General features: G+C 35.7%; 1 long non-coding RNA gene across 6 annotated transcripts in view; it reads left to right on the top strand.

Annotated features, from left to right (window-relative positions):
- LOC112668469 (uncharacterized) overlaps positions 1–11002 on the top strand; it is a 135541-nt gene extending 124539 nt beyond the window's left edge. For all 6 annotated transcript variants that reach the window (XR_003141703.3, XR_007409366.1, XR_007409363.1 and 3 more), the window contains 2 exons: positions 6368–6456; positions 7980–11002. This is a non-coding gene — a long non-coding RNA (uncharacterized LOC112668469). The remainder of the gene's footprint in view (positions 1–6367; positions 6457–7979) is intronic.
- The last annotated feature ends 4846 nt before the right edge of the window (positions 11003–15848 follow it).

The raw sequence follows: 15848 nt of genomic DNA, 5'->3' as shown, positions 1-15848 counted from the left end.
ACTGGGTGGCGGGCACTTAGGGGGGCACTTGACGGGATGAGCACTGGGTGTTTTCTGTATGTTGGCAAATTGAACACCAATAAAAAATAAACTTATTATCAAAAAAATAAAACCAAATTTTAAAACAAAATAGTAAAAAATAAAAGGCCTAGAATCCCAAAGAAGAAGGAAAAAAAAAGAGAAGAGAAAAAAATAAGAGAAAAAAAGAAAAAGTAAAGAGAAAAAAAAGAAAAAGGAAAAAAGGAGAAGAAAAAAAGGAGGGCTGGGAGATGGTGGTGGTGATGAAGTTGTAGTGGAGGGAGAATGTATCTACCTGAGGGTCCTAGAGGGTGATCCTCTTGGTTCTGAGTAGATTAAGCTCTGTATATTAGAAGACACTCAGTCCCAAATTTATATAAGCCAGAAATACTTGTAGAGGGCCCCACCATTGACCACCAAAACATAAATGAGATAAAAGAGGGGGGTAGAATGGGAATGAGGAATCCCACGAATGAACCAGCATGGCATACCACTTGGTTCTGGGTGCATGCTGGTCATGTTTTAGGAGGTATTAACTTCTGCCATTGTAGAACAAAATGAGGCAGAGAAAACAAAAAACACAACACAAAACAAACAAACAAAAAAACCTATCTTGTATATCTCCCAAAATTAAGTTGAATATTTTGAAGGGAATCTAGAAGTGGAAAATATATCTAGGACCTGTAATTATAGGAATATGAAAGTCAAAAAGGAAGAAACTTAAAAAAGAAGAGGTGGTAAAATATTGTAGTTAAGGTGGAAAAATAGAAAAATAAAGGAAACTTACAGTCTGATATAAAAATGAGTTGTACTGGAAAGACGAAGAAAAAAAAGGAGGGGTACCCTCTGGTTCTATATACTGTAAAGCCCTCGACTTCCCCTGGAGCTTTCCAGCGCTGCTGGGTCAAGAACTTGCTCTTCCCCTGTCCTTCCATCTGGTCTCTGGGGGAGGGGCCTGCTGTGCTCTTAGGTGTGTGCACCTGGGGGAGCTGCCCCGCCCCCTGCCAGGCTCAGGGAGAAGCAGGCTCCATGCAGGAAGCTCCACGTGGGACTCGATCCCGGGTCTTGAGGATCACACCCTGGGCTGAAGGCGGCCCTAAACCACTGAGCCACCCGGGGTCCCCTTCTGTAAGACTTTTAATATATGTTGTCAAATTGAACTCCAGAAAGAATATATCATTTTTTATACATTGCCTAAGACAACCACCTTACCTCACACGTATCAGCATTTAAATATTTAGAAAACCTTCATCAATGTGAAAGGCAAAAACCTGTTCACTGGTGTTGACATGTCTCTTCAATTTGTGCCAGTATCACATGGTTTAAAATATTGTCTCTTAAAAATAAATTTTAATATCTAGTTGAATTCCTCAACTGTTGTTATTTTACTTTGAAAATTATATATAAGTCTTGGCCATTTGTTATGCCAAATCAACTTCAAAACATCCATTTGCCTAAATATACAAATTAATTTGAAAAGGATTAGACAGATTTACGGTATCAAGTCTTGCCATTCGGGAGCATGGTCTAATTTTTCAAGATGTCTTTATTTTCCTTAGAAAGGTTTTATAATTCGCCGCATATATAACCTGCACATTCTTTTCCATTTGTAGGTACTTTACAGTTTTATTATGATTGTGAGTCAAATATATTTTTTGTTAATTTTCAACTCATTTGTGTTGATGTATATATGAGAGAGAAAGAGGAGCCATGTTTTCTTTTCATCTATAAAAGTTGTCAAACTGTTTCCTAAAAGTTTCTTAGGATCTTGTAGTAGATAATTTTCAGTTTCATGAAAATAATAAAAGCATGTTCTTCTGAGTCTTTATTATGAATTTCCTTTTTGTTGTTCTTTTTTTCTTCTTTTTGTTGCTCTTTAATGTTTTTTTATGGGTCTCAATTGTTTCCTTTATTTACCTTCAAGTAAGAAGTGTTCCCTCCAGAGTTAGTGTTTGCCAAACACAGGCTAGAAGCTACTTCCTTTCTGCTATCAAACAATTTAAGCTGTCTTATGAGGAGGGATGGGGGGAACCATGTGTACACCCCTAATTGGGTTTCTTAATCCAGATGCACTAACCATATAGTTATTATGAATTACATTGAATTTTTAAGAATTGTTTATTTTTAATTTTCCTTTTTTCTATGCCTTCCTCGGTCTTTTAGGAAGAATTTGGCCATGACACTTTCAGGAGATTTATACTCAGATAACGTTTTGCACAAAAAGTGAGAAATGGGCTGTTAAATGTTTCTCCTCAAATTCTCCCATATTTTACACCCTCAGATAAATGGAACTTTATCTTCTTCCTCTCCAAAGAGCCCTGAAAAAATAAATGGATGCATTAAAATTTATGCTTTAGATAAATTTTTAAGAAGAATTAAAAATATATAAAAGAAATATTAAATGAGATCATCTCATTCTGATTTACTTCCTATAAGCATGTGACATTTACTCATGTGGCTTCTTTATTCGAAATTATTATAAAAGTCCAATTTGCACTAGTGATCAGGTTTCATTGAGAACTTTTATCAAAAATTCCACTTAAAAGACATATACTAATTAAGACTTTGGTTTGCAGATGACAGGAACTCTAATTTAGGCTGAAAAAGTATGTATTGGGAGAAAATAGGTTTTTTTTTTCTTTTACAAAGCTAATGAAAGGATATATTTATTAAACCGTAGTAGAGGCAAGGCTTCAGAACAACTGGAAGCAGAAGTTTCTGTTTTTCGTTGGTTTTTCTTTCCACATGTCTGGTTATTCTCACGTTTTACATTTTATAGTTCCTGTTATCAAAGAAGGACTAACAAGCAAATTCAGACTGGAAATACTCTAAGGAAGACTATGGTCTGATCTAGGCCAGTTACTATACCCCGGGTATGTGATGCGCGAGGTGACTGATGCATCACCAGTATTGAGCACATAGCCATGTGTATTTGGGGAATCATTCTAAGTCAGGCAGCTGCACCAGAAGTACTGCAGCGCACCACGGAGGCAAAGGCATCCCCACACTTTTGGTAACTAGACAAAAGCTCAGAGTCTAATAGTAATGTCTTTCCTAGGCTGTTGTGTCCATTTATGAAATTATAAGACAGAGATCCTAGATCAGTAGATTCTGTTTTGAGTCTTTCAATCAGTTCTTAAGGTGTTAGGCAGAGCTGATCCCTAGAAAATGAAATATTTATTTCTCTTTTAAAATTAATATGACTATGGACCTTCACACGTAATTTTCTCAACTACGCATTACAGAATGTTTTTTTAAAAGACTGTTATTATCCTATTTAATTTTAAAAACTATTTTCTTAGCATACATAGACCATTACAATCCAATCGCCCTCTAGTTTTAATTTTTCTCTTCCTGTCTTTGTTTTTTTAGATATTTTATAAATCACAAAAATAATCTGTGATTTTAAACAATATCCTCAATCAGGCAGATTTTCAAGAGGAGAAATAATCCTGAGATATATGGAACCAATGGGAAATGTAGCATCATATTCTCTAAAAAAAAAATTTCTACATTCTATTTGTAAATTCACTGGGTGACTTGCAGTGACATTCTGTTTCTTGCACACCATTGTACCAAGAACAAAACACCAGATGATGACACAGCTGTCTCAGTTGACAGTTACCATTCGTAACTTTTGATTATTTCAATTCAACTCAATTTTGCCCATTCTTCTTACTGGATAGGTGGAGGATCTACTAGACAGATATACAGATTTGAGTTATGCCTGCTTTTGTGGAAGAATACATTTAAGGAAACTTCAGATTTCAGAGGATTTGGTAGGAAAAAACTATGTAAGACCAAAACTATAGATATGACTCTGTGTGGCGGATTGAAAATAGCAGTGGGCGTTAGTCCTAGCTCTACTCCTGATGTGTGACCTTGGGTAAGTTGCTTCCACTCTCTGAGCCTTAGTTTTTTCATCTATAAAGTAAGGTTTGGGACAGATGATCTCGTTCAATAGGGGCTGATGTTTTGGTGAAATGCTCTATTTTAGAGTGCAAAGACACAGGTAGTTTAGAAACAATTGGATATTATCCCTGGCTAATTGTGCAGTTACATATGAGAGAAGCTTCAGGAAACTGAGTGACTTTTTCATTTTCATTTTTTCATATTCTGAGGGAAGATTTGGCTCATAACCCACAAAGACATTATGAAAATGACCCTATTCATTTTGTCTATGCCATGCACTTTTAAATAATGATTACTTTCTACTGTTTCATTATGTAGCTAGGAGAAGTACTTTCAATTGCATGTTAACTCTTTCCTCTCATGTAATAATTTTCTCTGTAACATTCCTGAACTATATTACGTGTACTTATGGAATAATAAAATTTTCACATTTTACTTTTCTCACATAACAGTTTTAAATATGCTTCCTTCAGTGGAAATCCTTACACAAAGATTTTTTTTTAATGAGCCAATGCAATCCTTATTTTTAAATCTTCAATGGCCATTTTGTGGGATGTATCTAGTTCATTCTCATTACCCAGGGTTTCAAAAGAAAGAGCATCATAATGGGGTAACTCCTGTGGTGTGCGGCACTAGGCAATGAGGGACAAAAGATAAATATCTTCCTAATAGACACAGAAAATGGAATGCCTTCTATCCTGTGTGACTCTAGAAGGTGTGCTACATTTTGAAGGTTAAGGGCAAAATCAGTTTTGCAAACCAGTGATAGTTCAATTCATATTTCTTGGCCCTGATTTGATTTGTTTCTGAGTTATACCAATAAGGTGGTTATAAAATAAAATGTGTTCCATCACTCACAGTCCCTCTGTGTTAACATTCTCAGCTCTTTATTATTTGAGCTGATTTTGTTCTTTAGCAGCTGGTCTCCAGTATCCACATACCTATTAGACATCCCTAAAACATGCCAATTACTCCTATTTGTACACCATGTTGTAGTTTACAAAGCACTTTCACATCTCTCTCCTCAAATCTTCAGTGACCTTCTGAGAGAGGCTGGACTAAGATTATCAACCCTCTTCAATCACAACCACTTTTATAAAGTTAATTTTAGAAGATATTTTGCTTTTATAAACAGGTGAGTTTTTTGAGTAATGTGTTAATTTCCTATTCCATTAACTGCAAAATAGCTGCACATATAATCAATGCATATATCCAGTACCAATACCTGAAATTCAGCATGTCAAAAACTGAACTCATTGTCTTGCTACCCTACCCTTTCCATCTCCTGCTGACCATCTAACTGATGTAGACCAAAGGTCATCATCCTCCTTTTTTTTTTTTAATCATCCTCCTTTTTAAGTTTACTTCGTTTGTTGCCATTTCCCTAATCTTCCAATCTAGAAACCACTTTCTTTAACTTGCCCTCCTCAGTTACCTGTTTCTGTTGCAGCATTATCAGCAACAACTGCTGTACAGTTCCCCCCTTCTCCTCCACAGCCACTGCCATAATTCTGTTGCAGCAGCCCTATAATTTGATTCTCAATCTCTAGACGAGCTATTCTTCATTTTTCACGCTGCCAAAAATATGCTTTTCGTAAAACATGGCTTAGAACCTGTTACATCCCTCATCAACTATCCTCAGTTGATGAGCGGTATGGATTAATGCTTTGAAGTACAATGGATTTAAATTTAAATTCCTTCTCAATGATTTAAATCTGAATGTGTCTGAATCCAAAGCATAATTATAATATGCTGACTTTCTGACCTTTAGGGTGGGCAGGGAACATAAAATTGGGCATTCAAGTTATGAGCTGAGACCTTAGATTAAGGGACACTAGCTCTTCTTGTTTGAGTCTGGTGGTCCTTGAAAACCTCTGTGAATCTCAATCTTACTTAGCCTGTGACTGGGAATTCTTGATAGTCAAGATTGGAACTCTTGCTCTAGCTCTAACCATAGCCCTCATATTGGTCTCTCTTGCCCTGCCCTGCCACTTCCTTAGACCAAGCATGACATATGTTGCCCAAAATTCTTTTTAGTTAGCCTAGTAGAGAGAATGGTATACAAATAAGATTGATCAGTGTTCATGATGTTTGTTTTTCACCATCTTTGTTGAGCTTCATGAGAAACTATCAGCATTGCTTGCCTGGGAATTGTGTGACATAGTGGACAGATATCGGCTTTGGGTTCACACAACCTAGATAGGAGTTCTAAGTCCTCCACTGGCTAGATGTCTAATTTGAGGGCAGGTCATTTGACCTCTCTAAGCTTCAGTTTCCTTTTCCTAACATAAAGTCGATATACATTAGTATTATTAATTGGGAGAATATGCAACGATAAAAATACTGTCACGAATTAAAGAACACTTTTAAATACATTTGCATTTTATTATCTAACAGTGCATATATCTATTAAGTATATTGTTTCTTCCATTTGCAGTTAATACTTCGTATACATACGACCTTGTGGTTCCTTTGCCATAATTCTAGGATCACTTGAGCTCCACAGACCACTTGTTGCTGTGACAGGTACTACTAATTGCCTTCCGATATCTATTCTCATATTCTAATATGATCAAATTTAGTTGCTCACATAGCTGCCTGAATAACAATTTCATACATTGGCCTCTCATGCAAGTATGAGTGGCCACGTCACCAAGTTATGACCAATGAGATGTAAGCATCTGGGAATGCTGATAAAGAAAAATCATGACCTCTTAATTTATCATCCTTTTCCTGCTGGCCGGAATGCAGAAATTTTACCTGAAACTAGAGCAGACATTCTAGGTCCTGGGTTTGAAAACTATGCTGAGAAAGTCAGAGCAATGATACTGTGATCCAGAACCACTGCTTGTTGTGGAGCACCCATTCTAGTCTGATCCACCACACTGGACCATTATGTGAAAGAAACCAATTATTATTTTATATATATTTTTCTATTAAAATAGCTGAAAAATATTCTAATTAATGTAGTTGGAAACCACTGAAATAATGTACATAAGAGAGCTGATCAGTGTTAGTGACTTCTTGTAATTGTCTACGTCAATTCCTCCCTTTTTTGAGCTAACTTCCCTTGGGCTTGACCTATTATCATGTAATACTGCTGGGTTATGGACTTGTGGGCCTCTGCAAGATCGAAAAAATCTCCCTTCCCTTAGGCAGCACATCCCATGCTATATTAGTTATTTTGACCTTCATGAACAGTTATGCATAGCAGTTCTCTGAGATGCCATCTGAATTCTCTGAAGCTATAATATGCGGTACTTTTTATAAGAGACACTTTTGATTATTACCTTCACTGAAAGTAATAGGCAGGCAGATTTGTGGTACTGTTTCCATGTGTATTCAAGATTGCATTGCTACTTCATAATGTTCCTCGTTATTCGCAAGCTGATTAGATAGAGTGTCGAAACCAAATGGAAAATGACACAATTTATTACCTTTACGGAGTGTATTATAAAAATATTATAAACAATAAAAAATTCTTTGGAATTAATAGAACATAAAGCACTCTTTTTCCCCTAGTGAAATTATAGGTGGAATTGGCTCATATCTGGGTGGTAATAAAACATCCCGTTAGCTTTCAATTATAGTCCTGAACAGCAACTCTTTCCACCCCACTCTCTCTCAATCCCCCTCATCACCCCCTTTAGTCACCCACCCCCAACCCCCCAGCCTGGCTACCCCCCTTTCTCCAATAGATATTATAATCAGGGGGTTAAACTAGAAGATAATCCGATTGACTGAACATTAAATGCATGACATAATAATTGTATTCTCATATATTAATATGTACCACGAATGTACTCAACTATTTAGAAAGCCAAAATTATACTTGAACCAGAAAATTGAATCGTTGTCAGAAGAGGCATATTGGTTGGGCCACAAACAATAAAATATCACCACATTCATTTGTAAAGTTCCCTCAATTTAATCATGTTAGTTTGAGATATTTATAACTAATATAGCATCATATCTAAATCATGATTTAGATAATCATGTTGTTAACTGTTGCAATGAGATGCTGAGAAGTTCTGTTCTTTCTTCACTAGAAATGAAGATATGTGCCTACAACCAAATACTTAAAGAACTCCGTGTTTGATGTTCTGCTCCTAACTGCAGCAGTGTATCACTGCGGCCCCTCCGTGAGCTTGTTCAATATTCTAGAGGCTTCTGTGGCTGGAAATTGGAGAGCATCAGGAAGATAAACTCTATGACAGCCATCTATTCATTCATATATGGAGCACATCTGTTGACATCTTAAATGCTAATTAATAAATACAGGACTTGGGCCTCATGCATAATGAAGATAAGCTGAATTAATGCTTTTTTCCTCTCTCCACATACAAAACTTAAATGGAACCTGAAGCAGCATTCTTCCTTCCCTAAAGGCAGTTGTGATTTCAGTTCATAGAGTCAGAAAAACAATTCTGAAGGCATAGGTTTACTTCCAGAGAAAGAACTTTTTAAAAGACATGGTATTTGGCTGCCACTGGAGGCAAATGCTTGAATGATTGTATAGGCGATGCCAAGAGAAACATGGATACTTTAAGGGCCACGTGGACCCAGTTGCTACTTAGGATGCTGGCCGTGACCTATTGCTATAGGTTTCAGAGCCTGTAGTGACCAATCATATCAAAGAACTTAAAGAGAAGGCCATTATTATGCACATTATAAAAATATATTGAGCCTTATTACCTGCAAGGCTATGCTTATTTAAAAGAAAAGAAAAACATGCCTTTCAATGGCAGCACTGTTACAACCAGAAAGAGTTCTGTTCACCTATGTGGTAGAAAATACTTCATGGCAGTATGTTTTAGTGACACAAGTATGTTTCTCTATTTAGATTTTTGGGATGGAGAAAAACTGCTGTTCTACAATAGTTCCTAAGTAAGCTATATTTAGTGTAAAAAGGAAAGAAATCAGCCTTTCTTGCGCCGTGGTAGTTGCTTGGTTGTTATGTTTGGAGCTGAATCTGTAGGTGTACTGATGCATTTGTAGGAAAGAAAAAGTGATTATATATTTTATTAAATTATAAGGTAATTTGTTCTCTTATCTCAGACTTGCTAATGCTCTAGTCATTTTTCCCTCTTTTTTGTTTGGTCAGGAGACCCGATTTGTCAGGGATATAGATTTTTGTCTAGTTAAAGGTCAGGTGCTGAACAATTGATTTGATTGCTGAGCCATTGGGTCATTAAGTTGCCTGAAATAACCTTGTTGCAAATGTTCATTAGTGATCCAATCTGGGACTCTGTACTCAGGACTTGCATTAGCATCTGTGGAAAATATTCCATTGAATTTTGCCTTTGGAATTGCAAAAAAAAAAAAAAATGTAGCCAGAGGTGTGTATGTCACAGAAGTAGAAGATTTATATATGAAACTGCTTGTGATTTGAGTATATACAAATGTCCCCTTCCTCTCCAAACATTCCTGTGACCTAAAATTCTACTATTAGAGTTTTTCTTACATTAAAAACTGCAGCACCCCTGGGAAGTGAGATGACAAAGATCTGGAATACAAAGCATTGCCCATAAATGCAGCAGTGCTGACTTGTGAGCAGAATAGGAATGCTGAGTGCCTGGAGGAAGATATTGAGAAATGGACAAGAAACCAAGGCCAAATTATTTCTTCTTCAAAATTTCGCTAAGGAACACATTGTTCTGATCCTATACTACAGAATCCAAAGAAAGTTAAAACTCATAAGGGGAGCACTGGACTTGGAGTCCAGGGTCCTAGTACAGGTGTGTTCACCCATTATGTACCCTAGGACAAGTCAGTGAACCTATGAGAAAATTCTGCTTCCACAGGTAAATTATGGTAATTGGAGCTAATGGTCTCGAAGCTCCAGAATTCTATAGTTTGTATTTTAGATAGCTAGAACTTGGTCCAGTATCCAGTGAAGGGCATAACATCTAGCAAACTGATGAATTTTTGTTCCGTTTTCAAGTACTGTTGTCCAGATTAATTGTTTAAGCAATAGAGTCTTCTGGATTATTGTTGAGAATGACTTTCAAGTTATGCTTCTGTTTGGGAATTTTGGAAAGGGTGTTGTATTTCTACATACAGCATGGTGGAAAGGCTATCTAGTTTCAACTTTGTCACTAAGTTTCAAAGAATTTCACTTTACTCCTTCCAGCTTAGCTTCATTATTTCTAAGGCTTTTTTTTTCTTAGCTATTCCATTATATCCTTTTCTAATTGCTCCACATATCAGGGGCGCCTGGGTGGCTCAGTTGGTTGAGCATCTGCCTTTGGCTCAGGTCATGATCCTGGAGTCCTGGGATCGAGTCCAACATCAAGCTCCCTGCTCTGAGGGGAGCCTGCCTCTCCCTCTGCCTCGCTCGCTCTCTGTCTCTCATGAATAAATACAATCTTTTAAAAAAATAATTGCTCTGCATAGCAGTTCATTATAGATGTATACATGTTGGCTTTTACTCTTTTTTTTTTCAGCAAAAGCCTGAATTTAATAATTCTAGATGGCTGTCATATAGTAATGGTTTAAAAGAAAAACTTTTTGTAGTCCCTAAAGTATTTCTGATGTAGCCATATATGCCAGCTCCCTAAGTCCCATTCATAAACTACTTATGGGGGTTCTATAGCCCCCAAGAGTGAGTATCCTCATGTTAGATAGTTTAAGTGCCCACGTTATGGTATTTTGGTGACTTAGTCATTTCCCTGTGAGTCAACCATTTCAGCCTGCTTATGTGCTCCTGTTGTTCCAGCTTCCATGCCTAGAGAATTTTTTATATAGATCATAGATACAGATAGATATAGATGTACATGTAGAGATAGAGATGGAGATAGAGATAGAGATAGAGAGTAAGATGACTCTCATATGGGGAAACTTGAAAAACAATGGTCTTAATTTGGATCAATTTAATGCCATTTCACATTTTATGAGTATTTACTGTGTTTGTTACTCTGTTAGTCTGAGGTAAAAGATTGCTTTTGACCTGGGAGATCTCAGTCTAAAAGATATTACAAAGTCTTTCATCTTTCCATTCTCATGGAGATTGATTTTAAAGGGAAAATTGTTAGATTTGAAAACTTTCCCAATAAATCTATATTCCTCCGAATATATATCATTACTTTGCATTTATGCTTGACTGTTGTGGGGTAAAAAAGAGTTGATGCCACTCTCTGGAATTTTGTATGATTGTCATTGGTCAAGCAGTTTCACATAAAACCACATCTCAAAGGACCCCACTTTTGCCTTTCGGTAATGATCACGAACTAATAATTCAACTAAAATTTAAAATGGACGAAAGCTTTGGGGAGCCTATGTGACTCAGTTGGTTAAAGTGTCCGACTTGACTTCAGTTCAGGTCATGATCTCAGGGTTGTGATATTGAGCCCCGCATCAGGCTCCGCTCTCAGTGCAGAGTCTACTTGGGATTATCTCCCTCCACCCCTCCCCCTGCTCACTCTCTCTTTCACTCTCTCTCTCTAAATAAGCAAATAAAAATCCCCCCCCAAAAAAATAGATGAAGTCCTCACACCTACAAGTTTTGAGATGTCCTTACAGTTTCAATTATTTTATTGGTGGGTATCCTTTATGTAACTTGAATCAAATTTGAGGCATTTTGCTGGTAGTCTATGTTAACTACAACCATGTGCTGCGTCTTATATGTCATGCTCAAGTGTAAATTATGTCTATAGAATTTATGAAAACCTTTACAATAGAGGAGGTCTAGGGTTAGACCATACCTCAGTTAAGTATTGTAAACCAGCTATAACTGGCATTACTTATTACTCTTAAACAGAGCCTCTAAAAATGTTTTTAAAATACAAGTTTATCACTGATAATGTACAATTTGAACAACTGTTTTTATGAAATATTTCACACATATAAAAAATAGATGCTATATATATATGTATAAGATAATAAAGAATAAAAAGATAATGACTGCCATTATATTCACTATCCATCTTAAAGGAAACCACTAACCTAAATTATATTTTTAATAAAAATTGTATATATTAAAGTGTACATCAGAGAGGGAGACAAACCATAAGAGACTCTTAACTCTAGGAAAGAAGCTGAGGGTTGCTAAGCTAAAGGGGAGGTGGGGGGGATGGGTAACTGGCTGATGGACATTAAGGAGGGCATGTGATGTAATGAGCACTGGGTATTATATGCAATTGATGAATCACTGAACTCTACATCTGAAACTAATGATACATTATATGTTAATTAATTTAATTTAAATAAAATAAAAGTTAAAAAATAAAGCGTACAACATGATGTCTTGATCTGCATATACATAGTGAAATGATTGCTGTAGTCAAGCTACTTAGCATAGACATTTCCTCATTCTCTATATATGTTTTGTTAAACATTATGCAATTACATTTTATGTGATCTTGAAGTCTGGTGTATATTTGTTTGACTTTACCTTTTTCATTCAACATTATATTTAGCAGTAGACTGTGTGAGTGAAGAAATGAGCCTTTTAAGCCACTGAGATTTTGAAGTTGTATATTATCATAGCATAACCTAGTATATACTGACAAATATTGTCACTTGCATTTTCTTAAGAGCACAAAAGAAAGAGAAAAAGGAACAACATAAGGAACATAAAGAACATCCTAAGGAAAATGAATTTAAGGCTCCAATTGCCCAAATAATTGTCTTTATACTTAATTATAGTGATGTAACTCAACCAAATTTAGCATCAATTCTCATATAAATAATAGTGTCAGATTTACAACTGAAACTTCTTTGATTGATGGAAGGGTATACCTATAGCAACTCATAAAACAAGAGGCATTCTAAAACTGAATTGAAACTAGATTAGACCACTAAAGAAAAACACCTTTACCATCAACCTACAGTCTTTTGAGGCATTTGGGTGAGATGGCTCCTTTGTAGTGCAGGTACCATCTAATATTCTTTTTTGTTTTAATTGGCCACCCTGAATTACTGATCTAAACCATCTTGGAAGTTCTGTCATAAGGCTGTCTTCTGGCTTCACAAATCATTTCTTTTGTTATCTGAGGACTCTAGAGAAATCTGACAGCCACTTCATTTTATTTCTGATACTAAAGTTGAACACCCTGGGGCACCTGGGTGGCTCAGTGGTTGAGCATCACTAGGGTCATGATCCTGGGGTCCTGGGATCAAGTCCTGTATCCAGCTCCCTGCAGGGGGCCTGCTTTTCCCTCTGTCTGTGTTTCTGCCTCTCTCTGTGTGTCTCTCATGAATAAATAAATTAAATCTTTTAAAAAATAAAAATAAATAAAGCTGAACACACTGCAGCCATATGCTGGCATCTGGTCTATGAAAAACAAAAACAAAAAGGTAATTTCATTTAAAATTGTTTTAAATAAATTGGAAGGATTTCCAAAAGCTTTGGCTACAATAGTAATATTGAAAGGGGTACTTCAAACTTCTTGGAAATGATCTTAACTTGAAAGTGTTTTTTTAGGCACATACCACAAAAGAAAAAAAATATTCAAAAAATTAACAGATTACTGATTGCCAGGAGTTAAGAAAGGTGTACAGTTGGATAAAAACCAATGTGGCTATAAAAAAAAAACCACATAAGAGATCTTGTGGTAATAGAAATGTTTTATTATATGACTCTATCAATGTCAATATCCTTGTTTGTGATATTATACTACTTTGCAAGATTTTACTATCAGGGAAACTGGGTAAGAACAATATAGGATCTTTCTGCACTGTTTCTTAAAATTGCTTGCGCATTTACAATTATCATGAAATAAAAAGTTTAATTTTAAAAAAAGACAAGTGAGGGATGCCTGAGTGGCTCAGTCAGCTAGGTGTCTAACACTTGATTTCGGCTCAGGTCTTAATCTCAGGGTCATGCATTCAAGCCATGCTGTGCATGGAGCCTACCTAAAAAAAGACAAACAACAGAAAGAGAGAATACATTCGCAAAATATGTATTTGATAGAGGACTCGTATCCAGAATGTGCAAAAAAGTTTTACACCTTAATAACAAATAAACAAATAATCCTATCAAAAAATGGGCAAAAGATTTGAATAGACATTTCACTAAAGAAGATATATCAATTACTAATAAGCACATGAAAAGACACCCAACTGCACTAGTCATCAGAAGAATACAAATAAAAATCCCATAAATCCACTAGGATGACTATAAACAAAAAGACAGATAATAACAAGTATTAGAGAAATTGGAACCTACATACATTCTTGGTAGGAATGTAAAATTACACAGCTACTTTGGAAAAAATACATGGCAGTTTCTCACAAAGTTAAACACGGTATTACCATATGACCCAGTAATTCAACTCCTAAGTATATACTCAATAAAACTGAAAATATATGCCCACACCCAAAAAAACTTGTTAGTGATTTTAATGGTAGAATTTTAATGGTAGAATTATTCACAATAATCAAAAGTTATAAACAGCTCAAACATTCACTCATGGATGAATAAACTAATTGTGGTATATCCATTCAATGGAATATTATTCACTGATAAAGAGAAATGAAGGCAAGCTACCACTCCTCAAAAACATTTTGCTTTGTGAAAGAAGCCAGACATAAGATACCACATATTTTATTATTCCCTTTATATTAAATATCCAAAATAAGCAAAGTTATAAAGATAGAAAAGAGGCTAGTGGTTACCTGGTGTGGTAGTGGTGGGTAACAGGGATTAACAGTAAATGTGCATGAAAGTTCTTATTGAGGTTCTGAAAATGTTGCCAAACTGATTCATGGTGATGGTTTTGGTGGTTTTACCACACTTAGTAAATTTTCCCCCAAAATTCATTGAATTATACATGAAAAGGGAGAATTTTATGATATACAAAATATGCCTCCATAAGATAATATCAATACAACCACAAAAAATTCTGCATATCGATTATCTATCACAGGTTACTGGGTAGTATAGGTTTTACTCAAGAATACCAGTTACTTGAGTATTTTCTTCCTCATGATTGTTCTGTGTATTGGAGTCTATCGGGAACTCAAATCAGATGCAGAATTTTTAGTGTAACTGGTATCTTGAGAATTGCTATATAATGGACTATTGCACATTTTATGTAAGTGATGAAAACAAGGTAGGAATATGTCTTTTTTTCCGATTCAACTCAATCACTATGTTGTTTTAATTCTATATCAAAATGATTAATATTCTTTCTCAGATGCATTTACCAGCTACAGTGTTTACATTGTTTGAATAGTCTTTTGTAGGAAATCTGTAGAATATGAGCAAAGCATTTACCTCTACCTAGATAGTTCCAAAGTCCTTTTATAGATGTTTCTTAAGTATTTGGGTCATTGCTCACATCCATCAAAAATGACCTTATTTTATGGGGCACCTGGGTGGCTCAGTTGGTTAAGCATCTGCCTTTGGGTCAAGCCATGATCTTGGGATCCTAGAATCAAGCCCACATTGTCGGGCTCCCTGCTCAGTGGGCAGTCTGCTTCTCCCTCTCCCTCTGTGCTCTCTCTCTCTCAAATACATAAATAAAATCTTTTTTAAAAAATGACTTTATTTTCTGGAGGTAGCCATGATTGTCATTTAAAAATAGAGCTATGAGAGGAATTCATAGTGACAAAAGCACGTTGTGCAGATAACTTCCAAATATTCTAGTATTTGTCATTTAATGAAATATATACATTCCTACAAAGTCTGCTATGAACTGACTGGGTATGTGTATTTGTCCATACAGATTGGAAAGGAACAAATAAAATTGTCTCTATTCACAATCAAACTGGCTGTGTAGAAAAACCCCAGTAAATCTGGAGAAAAAAAAACTTGTAGAAAAAATAAGTGAAGTTAGCGCAAACGTGTGGTATAAGATCAACATACAAATGTATTTCCATATACTGGCAATAAACAATTAGAAACTGAAATTTAAAATAAAATTAAATTTTCAATCACCCCAACAACATGAAATACTTATGGATAAATCTAACAA

This window comes from Canis lupus, chromosome X (assembly GCF_003254725.2).
Source record: "Canis lupus dingo isolate Sandy chromosome X, ASM325472v2, whole genome shotgun sequence".
Lineage (NCBI taxonomy): Eukaryota > Metazoa > Chordata > Mammalia > Carnivora > Canidae > Canis > Canis lupus.
The sequence above is the reverse complement of the archived record's forward strand: the minus strand, read 5'-3'. Positions and strand labels throughout refer to the sequence as shown.